Raw genomic sequence first — 12,497 nt, 5'->3', positions numbered from 1 at the left:
ATATCTACCGGAAATCAGATGAGTTGATTTGTATTTTGTATTCTATACTATGTTTTCTTTATATATTAAATATGAAGTTCTTACTCTTTCTGTTGTTTGGAAAGATCAAACACACGATGTTCCTATTTCTTTATTTCGTGATGAGTCGTATGCTTGCGACAATAACGACAAAATTTTTTGAATTCTAATTGTCCGGGTGTATTGTGGCGATTCTTTTGAGTACTATATCTAGAAATCCCCGTCGATTCCTCATTGGCACCTTTTCGAACACAACTGATGCATTCCAAAATAACTCTGATTCTAACATCTTTTCCCTTGGCCATGAACCTCCTTTTCTTTTTGGATTGACTTAACTTAATTCTTCTACTTATTCTTTTATTCTTCTATTTTGAATCCGAAGAAGAAGAATAAAATTCATTAGAATAATTTTTTTTTATTCTTTAATTAAGTAATAAAAAATAGAGAAATAATTAAAGAATACAATCCTTGTCGAATTAGCAAAGATTTTGGTTCGAAATCCTTTCATTTAATTAGCCAGCCCCGCCTTTTCTATGCTCTGATTTCTGAGGCCTTATTTAGCTTGGGTACCCCTTTAAATTGAATTTCTATTTTCAAAAATGGGGTTTACCAAATTTTTAATGACTCTGAGGTTCAACCCAATCCATCTTTTCTTTCTTTTTCCTTCCGATACTAAAAAAAGATTGAAAAGGATCAAATTTTGTCATATCACGAAGAAATCTATCCCTCCCATAGCAATAACTAGAATTAAAAAAAAGGGAATGACAAAGCATCTGGGAATAAACGATTAATTTCTATCAATAAACCTGCTAAAGCACCAAACCATAGAGTACTTAGCACGGGTGCTACAGAGAGATATGTTTTTATATCCCGCATTGAAAATCCTCCTTCCTTGTTGGAATACATATATGATCATAAACTCTTGCCCAAGATTGTTATGCTATATATAAAATGAACCATATCGACGAAATTTTCCTATCCCTAAAAAAGAAAAAGATGACCCCTTCTTCCTATATATTACCAAGGAAAAGTAATCCTTCTTTTATAGGCGAAATTATATTGGATTTTATATGTATATAATTCCTTAATTATATGAGACCAAAAAGAAGAAATGACACGAGGGTTCTATATATAGATAGAGAAAGAAAGAAGAAGAAAATTATGATGTGGAAAAGAAGACAGGAATTGTGTACAATGGCATTGTACAACAATTTAATTTGGAAAAGGGATGTAGCGCAGCTTGGTAGCGCGTTTGTTTTGGGTACAAAATGTCACAGGTTCAAATCCTGTCATCCCTACCTATTACTTCTTTCTTCTTTATAGGCAGTAGCGACGAGATCAATTAAAGTAAAGTGGGTATAACTTGAATTTGTGGAGACTATACGTACGTGAGATACATTAGGAATAGAAAAAGATTTTCTTTTTGAATGAATGAAAGCGCTCTTAGTTCAGTTCGGTAGAACGCGGGTCTCCAAAACCCGATGTCGTAGGTTCAAATCCTACAGAGCGTGATTCCATCTATTTTATGTCGAAGCAGAGTAAAATAACTTAACAAAATTGAATTGTAACTCCAATTTCAATTTGACCTCCTCTCTGGTCTGGAGGAGGTCAATCAAAAAAAAAAAATGACTCAATCAAAGATCCAACTGATCCCCACGCCTGTATTGCAAATACGCAGTCACGAATAATCCCGCTAAAGTAATAGGAATTAGGCCTAAGACGATTCCAAATAGAAAAACTTCAATCATTTCGATTTGTTCGAGGGGATAAAAAAAGAGGTACGATCTATCCCTAAATAGTACTCTAAATTATCCACGAATCTCAATGACCAAGAAAAGAATTCCTAATTAGTCTGGAAAAGAGTCGTAGAATGCCAGGAATCCCAAAGAAAGATTTTTCTTTTCTGAATTATAATTATTCAGTCAATTCAAATAAGGCGTATCTTGTTCAAGCCAATAAATAGAGCTGGGGTTATAGTTAAAGCAGCCAGTAGAAAACCAAAATAACTAGTTAAAGTAAGCATGAAAGAGTTAAATTCCATTTATTTTTTTTTACTACACTACATATGTTGGTAAAGCATTTACCTAAGTTATGGAAAATTCATAATTCATCAGTTATTTTAGATAATACTAAAAAACAAGATAGAGTAAGATACAGAAGTGTAAAAGAAAGTGGATTCATCAGATGATACATGAGTCCCTAATTCCGAATCAAGAGATTTGTTGTGGAATTTGTCAATTGAGTAAAGTAATAATATTAAGAACTAGATCATCTAACCCCATTGAATGAAAAAAAGAAATTCAATTTTCAGGGAAATTTTTGAATAAGAGATAAATAAACAATTGAATTTGAAAAAAAAAACTTCTTTCTATTTTGGATAATTTCTTTTTCAATAGGACCCTCTTTTTGGAGTGAACGATCGAATATTCCCCTATTCCTTCTTATTTTAACTGATTGTATTCCATATGGAATAAGAGGAGAACAAAAGCATTCCACGACCTGCCAAGGGGCTGTTAAAAAAAAAAAAAAAAGAAAGCTCTTCCTTGAATTTACTTTATTTTTATTCCTTTTTCGAACTCCAACCAAAGTAGATTCGAAGACGAGTCACTTCAATTATCCTTTTAAGTTCTATTCTATCTTCTGTCTTTCCCTATTTCATCTCGTAAAGTTCCGCGCTCGCAGTTTGGTCAAGAAAGTTAGACCTAATCCAACAAACAATACAAGGATGAATTACGAATTATGAAAGGATAGATTTCACATATACTTGTCCTTGTATTGTGTCAGTATGAGAATATCCTTCCTAAATTATTTATCCAAACCTATTGATCATTAACTTAGATTTTCCCAAGATTTTGGCTGCTATTCCGAATTACTCTATTATTCCGAAGCCAATGAAAAGTAAGTAGAACCTACAAAAATGGGGTTTTCTATTGATGCCTTGAATAACATATAGCTTACCTATAGACAAAAAAAAAATAAAAAAGTAATTATGTTTCGGAACCAGGCAAAACCAGATTGCTGTGCCATAGGAAGGATAGCTATACTAATTCGGTATACTCAAAATACACCTTTGGTACAAAATTGACAATCTCACAAGGATGAAATATCAGTAATTTTCTATTTACTGGTCGATCCCATCTTTTACGGAATCAATTCCTTTTTTGAATGTACAAAAATTTTGGGAGTTCAGCATGTCTGGAAGCACGGGAGAACGTTCTTTTGCTGATATTATTACCAGTATTCGATACTGGGTTATTCATAGCATTACTATACCTTCCCTATTCATTGCGGGTTGGTTATTTGTCAGTACGGGTTTAGCTTATGACGTGTTTGGAAGTCCTAGGCCAAACGAGTATTTCACGGAAAGCCGACAAGGAATTCCGTTAATAACCGACCGTTTTGATTCTTTAGAACAACTCGATGAATTTAGTAGATCCTTTTAGGAGGCCCTCAATGACCATAGATCGAACCTATCCTATTTTTACAGTGCGATGGCTGGCTATTCACGGACTAGCTGTACCTACTGTTTTTTTCTTGGGATCAATATCAGCAATGCAGTTCATCCAACGATAAAACAAATTCCAACTATAGAACTATGACACAATCAAACCCGAATGAACAAAATGTTGAATTGAATCGTACCAGTCTATACTGGGGTTTATTACTCATTTTTGTACTTGCTGTTTTATTTTCCAATTACTTCTTCAATTGAGAGAAAGAAAGAGACTAATAAGAATTCTCTTATCCCATTTGGAAGGATACCATCCTTATAACTACCCATGACTGTTTTTGTCTCTAGCATGACCAATTGATAAAATGTGGAGGAAAGTAGGGGAAATGGCCGATACTACTGGAAGAATTCCTCTTTGGCTGATAGGTACTGTAGCTGGTATTGCTGTGATTGGTTTAGTAGGTGTTTTCTTTTATGGTTCATATTCTGGATTGGGTTCATCTCTATAGTAATCGGAGGGACCAGATTGTAAACATGAAAAAGTAGGAGCTTAGCGGGTCCTTACCCCCCTTTATCTGATTAGAGCGGAAAGGACCCGCGGAATTTTTATTTTACTCTTATAACGCGAATTGAATCTATTCGATTCACTCTTATGAAGCAACAAGAAAAAGAGATCACTCGAGGATCCAATATCTTATTCCACGAAGGAAGTATCCTGAAAATCCTTGATTTAGTTTCGAGTAATAAACTAATAAAACCTTAATCAAAACTATTCAACTAGCCTAAAAATAAAAAAACCTTCAATGGAAGAGTTTACTTTTTTTTTGCAAAATTTCTGTAAATTTGAAGTTGAACTTAATTAAACAAGCCAAGCAATTTGCTCACAATCACAAGAAATTTTTCCCCCGCCATATTTTCTTCCCCTCTGTTTGTCCACTACCTCGGCTAAACCTAAGCAAAAGAAAAAGAGGTCCAAGAGACAGACCCGAATAAAGAAGAAATAGTAATCTTTGACGAATTAGGAAGAAAAAGGATTCTTATTTTGATACAAGAAGAATCGGCACAAGAAAAAGGCTTTTTCTTGTGCCGAATAGACGATTAAGAAGACCTGCAATCCCTCCGAAAAAGAAGAAATTTTAATTTGATTGTTCTCGCCTTTGCCTTGGATTCTCTTCTTTTGCATGGGATATAAATAAGGAATTCCAGACATCTCATAAACAAAAAGCAGTCTAAACAAAAAAAGGATTTCCAAAATAGATCATAGATAATTCTAGCAATTGCCAATAAATCGAGGCTTTTTACCAACTTGATGGTAAGAAATCCCGGGACCTAGAAATTCATTTCGTACAATTGAACCTTTTCAAACTGTTTCTTTTTGAGAACCAAAAAAACTTGTGCCAAAATAACGGATGCGAAGAAGAACAAAAGGCCTTGGACACGTAATGGATCCTGAAGCACGATTTCTGCGTCCCCCTGACCAAAACCTCCCACATTAGGATTGCTTGTTAATGGTTGATCAAGCTTGATGGATTCCCCCTCTGAAACAAGAAGTTCTGGTCCGGGAGGTATAATATCAATCACTTGGCGTCCATCTGATGCATCAACTATGGATATTTCATACCCCCCCTTTTCTTTACGTAGTATTTTTCTTACTATACCTGTTGACGTAGCATTATAGACTGTATTGTTACTCTTGCTACCATCAGGATAGATCTGTCCTCTTCCTCGGTTTCCCCCTACATATATGGGATATTTTAAGAAATGAGCATCTTTCTTCGTAGCAGGATCAGGGGAAAGAATGGGAAAGACAATTTCACTATATTTCTTACCGGGAACAGGGCCTATCACAAGAATGTTTTTTTTATCGGGACGATAACTCTGAAAAGCAAGATTTCCTATCTTTTCTTTTAACTCAGGGGAAATACGATCGGGCGGCGCTAATTCGAATCCCTCGGGCAAAATAAGAACAGCACCTACATTCAACCCTCCCTTTTTTCCATTAGCAAGAACTTGTTTCAATTGCATATCATAAGGAATTCGAAGAACTGCTTCAAATACAGTATCGGGAAGCACAGCTTGGGGAACTTCAATATCGACGGGCTTGCTAGCTAAATGGCAATTGGCACATACAATTCGTCCAGTTGCTTCTCGTGGGTTTTCATAACCCTGCTGCGCAAAAATGGGATATGCATTTGAAATAGATGTCCGAGTTATTACGTATATCATGATCGATACAGAAATCGATCGAGTTATCTGTTCCTTTACCCAAGAAAAAGTATTTCTATTTTCCATGTCCAATCGCAGATCCCAGAATTTCTACAATAAATTAGATAGGTAGCTAAGCTAATCTAGTTCCCTATACACGAATCTGTTGTCATTCTACTGCAACAGTTGTACTGCAATGATGAATACCTTAAAGTAGGTATAAATAGAAAGAATTTTGCTAAAATGGAAAAGGGCTTTCTTTCTAAAAAAAGATGCTTGCTAATTTGATTAATATTAATATCGGGAGATCAAATGAATTTATGCTTCACTAATTGAATGATAAATGACTACAAGCGAAGGAGATAGACGATTTAAACAAAAAAAGACCCAAAATTTCAAACATGTATCTAGAATTACTGGAAAACTACAAACAAAAATAGTGAAAATAAGCTCGTTAGGAGCCCATCCAAAATCGTTGTAGACCCAACGAATTACTAGTTCCCAACCACGGGTGGAGTGAAATCCAACAAAAAAATCAGTAACTAAAAGAATAAAAAAAGCTTTTATTGAGTCATTTAAATTATAGAAGAATTCCTGAACCCAAGAATTCAAAATGACAAGTTCCTCTTTACCCAGAAAAAAAGAACCACTTAGAATAGCCAAACAGATTATATTTGTCGAGAAATGCAAAATGGTATGGAGATGATCCTCATTATTTATTTTGACCCATTGTATTATTTCCTTGTGTATTCCTGTAGGAGGTTTTTGTACATGTGTCTTTAGTTTCCCTTTTATCATCTCGTCCAAGAGAGAAAGTTCTTCTAATTCTATGAATCTTTCTAGAATCCTTTTCTCTTGAATATCAGTTAAGAGAGTTTCGGATTGCCTGGTATTCCACCAATTCTTAATCCAAAGTTCCAGACATTTGTTAAATGAGGAAGAGACCCCCCAAGGCAAAAGTACGATAAATACAAGATATAGTAAAGAAGGCAATGCTTTCTTTTTTTTCATTTTTGATCTGTAAATGGAGTTGTTAATGAATATGCTTCATTCGCTGACTCTATTCCATTCCCTGACTCTATATGATGATATTTCTATTTCATGATATTTCTATTTCTTTGAAGCAAAAACTCTATAGGTTTGATACCCTGTATCTATTCTTCTTTTTTGTATATTAGTTATTAGTGGAATTTCAGTGCATTGGGTTCTTTCTTAGATCTAGATGGAATGAAATAGTGAAATAGAATAAAAAAAAAGCCCTTTCGGATGAAAAAGGAAGAATAGTATGCGATATATCTAACTTGGATAAAAAAAAATTAAAAGCAAATTTCTCTTATCCTCGTTTGTTCCTTCCTTTAGATAAATACTTAAAAATCCCCTTACAATAACAAATCCAATTTAGAAGGGACTTCCTCCCTGTGTTGAGAAAACTTTTCTTCTTCCAATTCTTCTTTTCTTCATTCAACTCAGTTCAAAAAAGATACCTCAAAATACTTCAATTGGTACGCGCAAGAAATAGGCCAATTCGGCAGCTTTTTGTTCAATTTCTCGTGGAGTAAAAAATTTATCATCAGTACGAGTCAAGGGAATGATCCCCTGGCCCCGGATTTCCATATAAAGAATACGACGAGGATAAAGACCCTCTTTAACCTGAATTCTAATTGATTGGATATCCCGCATAAGGAATCGAAGGAAGACGCGACGTTTTATTCCAGGGAATCCCCAACGAAAAATGCACACTATTCCCTCTTTTCTATCGAATCGGTCATAACCACTACCTACATTCCACAAAATAGTACACCACAAGTAGGAGCTAATGAATAGGCCTGCGATTCCGTAGAAAGACATCACGACCCCCTGCGGAAAAAAAAGAATTTCTTGAGATGGAAGTATAGATATAATATTCTTACCAAGATAACTGGAAATCCCAACCGATAAGAATCCTAGTGAACCTAGAAAAAGAATACAGGCCCAGAAAAAATTACCCCTTTTTCGAGAACCTTTTAGAAGTTCTACCCATATGTGTTCTGATCGCCAATTCATATTAGATATACTAAATCCAGCAGCGGTCGATTGAAATTGAGAGAATAAGCTAAATAATTTTGACTTTACTTTTTTTGATTCTGAAATCGCCTTCAGCAACTAGTACTCCTGTGAAATAATAGGTTAGATACATTGACTTTCTATTCAAAAAATATTCGTTGATTCAATTAAAATAAATAAAATAAAACTCGCTATACCTGGCTCTGCATATTCATGCATTTATGCTCGTAGCCTATATCCGCATCCATAACCGTTTTTCATTTGTGTGTAGAAAGTGTGTGTAGAAAAAGCCACATACCCTACCATATTATATTACTTACACTAAAAAATACTAGACAATCTTATTTTTTTGCACATAAAGAAATAAAGAAGTCATTGCAATTGCCGGAAATACTAAGCCTACTAAAGGCACGAAAATAGAAGGTAAGTTTAAATCCGTCATGGAATAGGTGTCTCAATTCAAATTTACTATTTCTATCTAGTCGAAAAATATCTTAAGATTCTTATGATATAATTAAGTATATCTATTATAAGGAATATTGACTATTGTATTGTATTTTTTATTTTTAGTTTGAAAAATATTCTGTAAAAAAAATGAAAGGATAATAAGAAAATTCCAAAAAAGGAGAACTAATTAAAAAGATTTTATTTTGATTTTCCCATCCTCATGGCCTTTCTATCTTTCTAATCTAATTTGAAATTGGATTCAAAAGAAAGCGGTTAGAATTTACTTCCTGCATACATACTTCTCTAGAAGCGCATACAATAATGCGTGGTAAAGGCGGAAAAATAGTATATTCAATCAAAATCAAAGGGCAAATTATCTTACCTACTATAGATCCCCTACTACCCTCTTAGACTTTAAAAGGCGATATACCACCCAAAGAAAGGGTATGAAAATGCCGGGTGGAGTTAGCTTTTCGACGAAGACCTGTCCCGTGCAGCGAAGCCCTGTTAGTAAGACCCCCCGCAATAATGGATTATAGAAGAATATTATTCCAAATACTCCTCTGGACGCATATAGTAGCATTGCGATTCCGAATCTTTTTTATTTATGAATATGAACAGAAAAAATTCATTGTATCGTTGGGTCGGAGCGGAGGTTTGGTCCAGAAAAATTAGAAACAAAACGTCTACTCTACCGCATTGAAGTCTATAGCGCTGTATTTCCACGAAAGTATAATTCTTACCATCAGGATACGATCCTTTCTTTTGAACTAAACGTCTCTACGATGGGTCCAGGTTCTATGTCCAATCCCAAATCAAGGATTTCTCGCTCTTGATCGGAGTCATAAACTAAAAAAAAACTACCTTTTTATCCTTTTTCTCAAGGTTATAGAAAACTTCCTTATCTAGTTCTAGCATTTTGAAAAAAAAAAAATGCTTCTTTTTTTACACACAGTTCGAGTCACTTGTTGACTCACGATTACGCCTGTTAAAAGTTTCAAACGTCCTCTTTTTTGAAATTGAAAGAGAGTCCTATAAAAAGGTCTAACTTCCAAACTATGTCTTTTTTCATTCATTCTCCTTTAGTTTTTTTCTCTATCTAGAAGTGGAATAGAATAACCCGGTTGAAGGGTAATGATCATACGTCTGTAATGCATTGTATGGCCCAGAATAGGTCCTATTCTTCTACCTTTTCCAGGTAGTCGATGGCTATTCACAGCTACCACCTTAACACCAAAGAAGAGTTCGACCCAATGCTTTATTTCTGTCTTAGTGAATCCCGATTCGACATTAAAAGTATATTGATTCTTTCCCAATAAACGAAGACTTTTTTCTGTAAATACTGCGTATTTGATTCCATTATCATTATCATATGATAATACTATATTTTATTATTTTATTATTTTATTTGTATTTCTTTATTGTATTATACCTTAATATATATATTCTAGATATATAGAATAGACGAATCTCAATTTGTCAAGTCTCATGATCATATCATGATCTATTTTTATTCGGCTCAATCTTTTTTTTCTAAAAAAGATTGAGCCGAGTTTAATTGCAATCAATTAGAAGAATAAAGAAGAATTACTGCATTTCATAACTGATTTTTTTCTCTTTTTATTTCGTTTCTTTTTTATTTATACCTTCTTTATCTTTAGTTTTATCTAGTTAATCAATAGTATCTACCGGCTCGAACTCGAATTTGATCGCCTTCCATACTTCACAAGCTGCGGCTAGTTCAGGACTCCATTTGCAAGCTGCTCGGATAATTTCATTACCTTCGCGAGCAAGATCGCGCCCTTCGTTACGAGCTTGTACACAGGCTTCTAAAGCCACTCGATTAGCTGCTGCACCAGGTGCATTTCCCCAAGGATGTCCTAAAGTTCCTCCACCAAATTGTAATACAGAATCGTCCCCAAAGATTTCGGTCAGAGCTGGCATATGCCAAACATGAATACCACCTGAAGCTACCGGTATAACACCTGGCATGGATACCCAGTCCTGAGTGAAAAAGATACCGCGAGCACGATCTTTTTCAATAAAATCATCGCGCAATAAATCAACAAAACCTAAAGTCATTTCGCGTTCCCCTTCTAACTTACCTACTACTGTACCGGAGTGGATATGATCTCCCCCAGACATACGCAATGCTTTAGCTAATACACGGAAATGCATACCATGATTTTTCTGTCTATCAATAACTGCATGCATTGCACGGTGAATGTGAAGAAGTAGGCCATTGTCGCGGCAATAATGAGCCAAAGTAGTATTTGCGGTGAATCCCCCAGTTAAGTAGTCATGCATTACAATAGGAACCCCTAATTCTCTTGCAAATACAGCTCTCTTAATCATTTCTTCACATGTACCCGCAGTCGCATTCAAGTAATGCCCCTTGATTTCACCGGTTTCGGCCTGTGATTTATAAATAGCTTCGGCACAAAAGACAAAACGGTCTCTCCAGCGCATAAATGGTTGTGAGTTTACGTTTTCATCATCTTTGGTAAAATCAAGTCCACCACGTAGACACTCATAACACGCTCTACCATAATTTTTTGCGGATAATCCCAATTTTGGTTTAATAGTACATCCCAATAAAGGACGACCGTACTTGTTCAACTTATCTCTTTCAACTTGGATACCATGAGGCGGGCCTTGGAAAGTTTTTGAATAAGTAGGGGGAATTCGTAGATCCTCCAAACGTAGAGCACGTAGGGCTTTGAAACCAAATACGTTACCTACAATGGAAGTAAACATGTTAGTAACGGAACCCTCTTCAAATAGGTCTAATGGATAAGCTACATAACAGATCCATTGGTTGTCTTCCCCAGCAACAGGCTCGATGTGATAGCATCGTCCTTTGTAACGATCAAGACTGGTAAGTCCATCAGTCCAAACAGTTGTCCATGTACCAGTAGAAGATTCGGCAGCTACTGCAGCCCCTGCTTCTTCGGGCGGAACCCCAGGCTGAGGACTTACTCGGAATGCTGCCAAGATATCAGTATCCTTAGTTTCATACTCTGGGGTGTAGTAAGTCAATTTATAATCTTTAACACCAGCTTGAAATCCAACACCTGCTTTAGTTTCTGTTTGTGGTGACATAAGTCCCTCCCTATAACTCTTGAATTAAGAATTCTCACAATAACAGGGTCTACTCGATGTTAATTAGGCGTAAATGAAACTTTAGCAAAAATCTCGTAAAACAAAAAGGATATTCAATTAATATAATATCAACTCATTAAAGAAAATTGAGGGCATGCTTAGGTTAATGAATATGTTTCATTCATATATAATGCGTACACCCTGTGTATGTTCTATCCTATAGGAATTCCAATATAGGAATTCGATAGGAATTGAGTTGTTGTTATGGTAAGTTAACACGGTTCGTTATTAAACCATGGATTTGATTTACCAAATCCATAATTATTGTATACTCTTTGATAGATATAGCGCAACCCAAATTAATTCCTAATCCTTATTTTACAAGTTCTTAATAGTTCTCTTTTCTTATTTTGAATGCAAATACCTAACTAAATACTAATAAAATTCTTTGTTGACAGCAATCTATGCTTCACAGTAGTATATATTTTGTATATCGAAGTCCTAGATAGGAAAGTAGAGTAGGCACAGATCCTCCACAAAAGGCAAAATGTATATGAAAAAAAAGATTGATTGAACTTTCCAATGGACTCATTCCATGAGTAAACGATTGAATGGGATTCGCTTGGGCAACGAAATCAAGTCCTGGTCCCCTTTTCTCTCTTATTGAATTAACTAATTCATTTCCTTTTTACTTTTGGATTTTTTTTGATTTGATTTGGCATTATTCAACAATAAAAAAGAAAAATTTCGACAAATTCCTTTTTTTTAATTATGTGATAATTATGAGAACCAATCCTACTACTTCTCCTCCCGGGGTTTCCACAATTGAAGAAAAAAGTACAGGTCGTATCGATCAAATTATTGGACCCGTGCTGGATGTCACTTTTCCCCCAGGCAAGTTACCTTATATTTATAACGCTTTGGTAGTCCAGAGTAGAGACACTGCCGATAAGCAAATTAATGTGACTTGTGAGGTACAACAATTATTAGGAAATAATCGAGTTAGAGCTGTAGCTATGAGTGCTACGGACGGGTTGATGAGAGGAATGGAAGTGATTGACACGGGAGCTCCTCTCAGTGTTCCGGTCGGTGGAGCTACTCTCGGACGAATTTTCAACGTTCTTGGGGAGCCTGTTGACAATTTGGGTCCTGTAGATAGTAGTGCAACGTTCCCTATTCATAGATCTGCGCCTGCCTTTATCGAGTTAGATACGAAATTATCCATCTTTGA

The 12,497-nt window shown here is 35.3% G+C and overlaps 2 non-coding genes across 2 annotated transcripts; both read left to right on the top strand.

Annotated features, from left to right (window-relative positions):
* The first annotated feature begins 1,242 nt into the window (after positions 1 to 1,242).
* Positions 1,243 to 1,316, top strand: TRNAP-UGG (transfer RNA proline (anticodon UGG)). The gene has a single exon. It is a non-coding gene; the product is annotated as a tRNA-Pro (tRNA).
* Positions 1,317 to 1,455: 139 nt separating this feature from the next.
* On the top strand, positions 1,456 to 1,529 carry TRNAW-CCA (transfer RNA tryptophan (anticodon CCA)). Its single transcript has one exon. It is a non-coding gene; the product is annotated as a tRNA-Trp (tRNA).
* The last annotated feature ends 10,968 nt before the right edge of the window (positions 1,530 to 12,497 follow it).

Source organism: Triticum urartu, unplaced genomic scaffold (genome assembly GCF_056163025.1).
Source record: "Triticum urartu cultivar PI428250 unplaced genomic scaffold, HENAU_Tu73 scaffold2, whole genome shotgun sequence".
NCBI classification, from domain to species: domain Eukaryota; kingdom Viridiplantae; phylum Streptophyta; class Magnoliopsida; order Poales; family Poaceae; genus Triticum; species Triticum urartu.
This window is presented reverse-complemented; position numbering and strand designations above follow the sequence as displayed.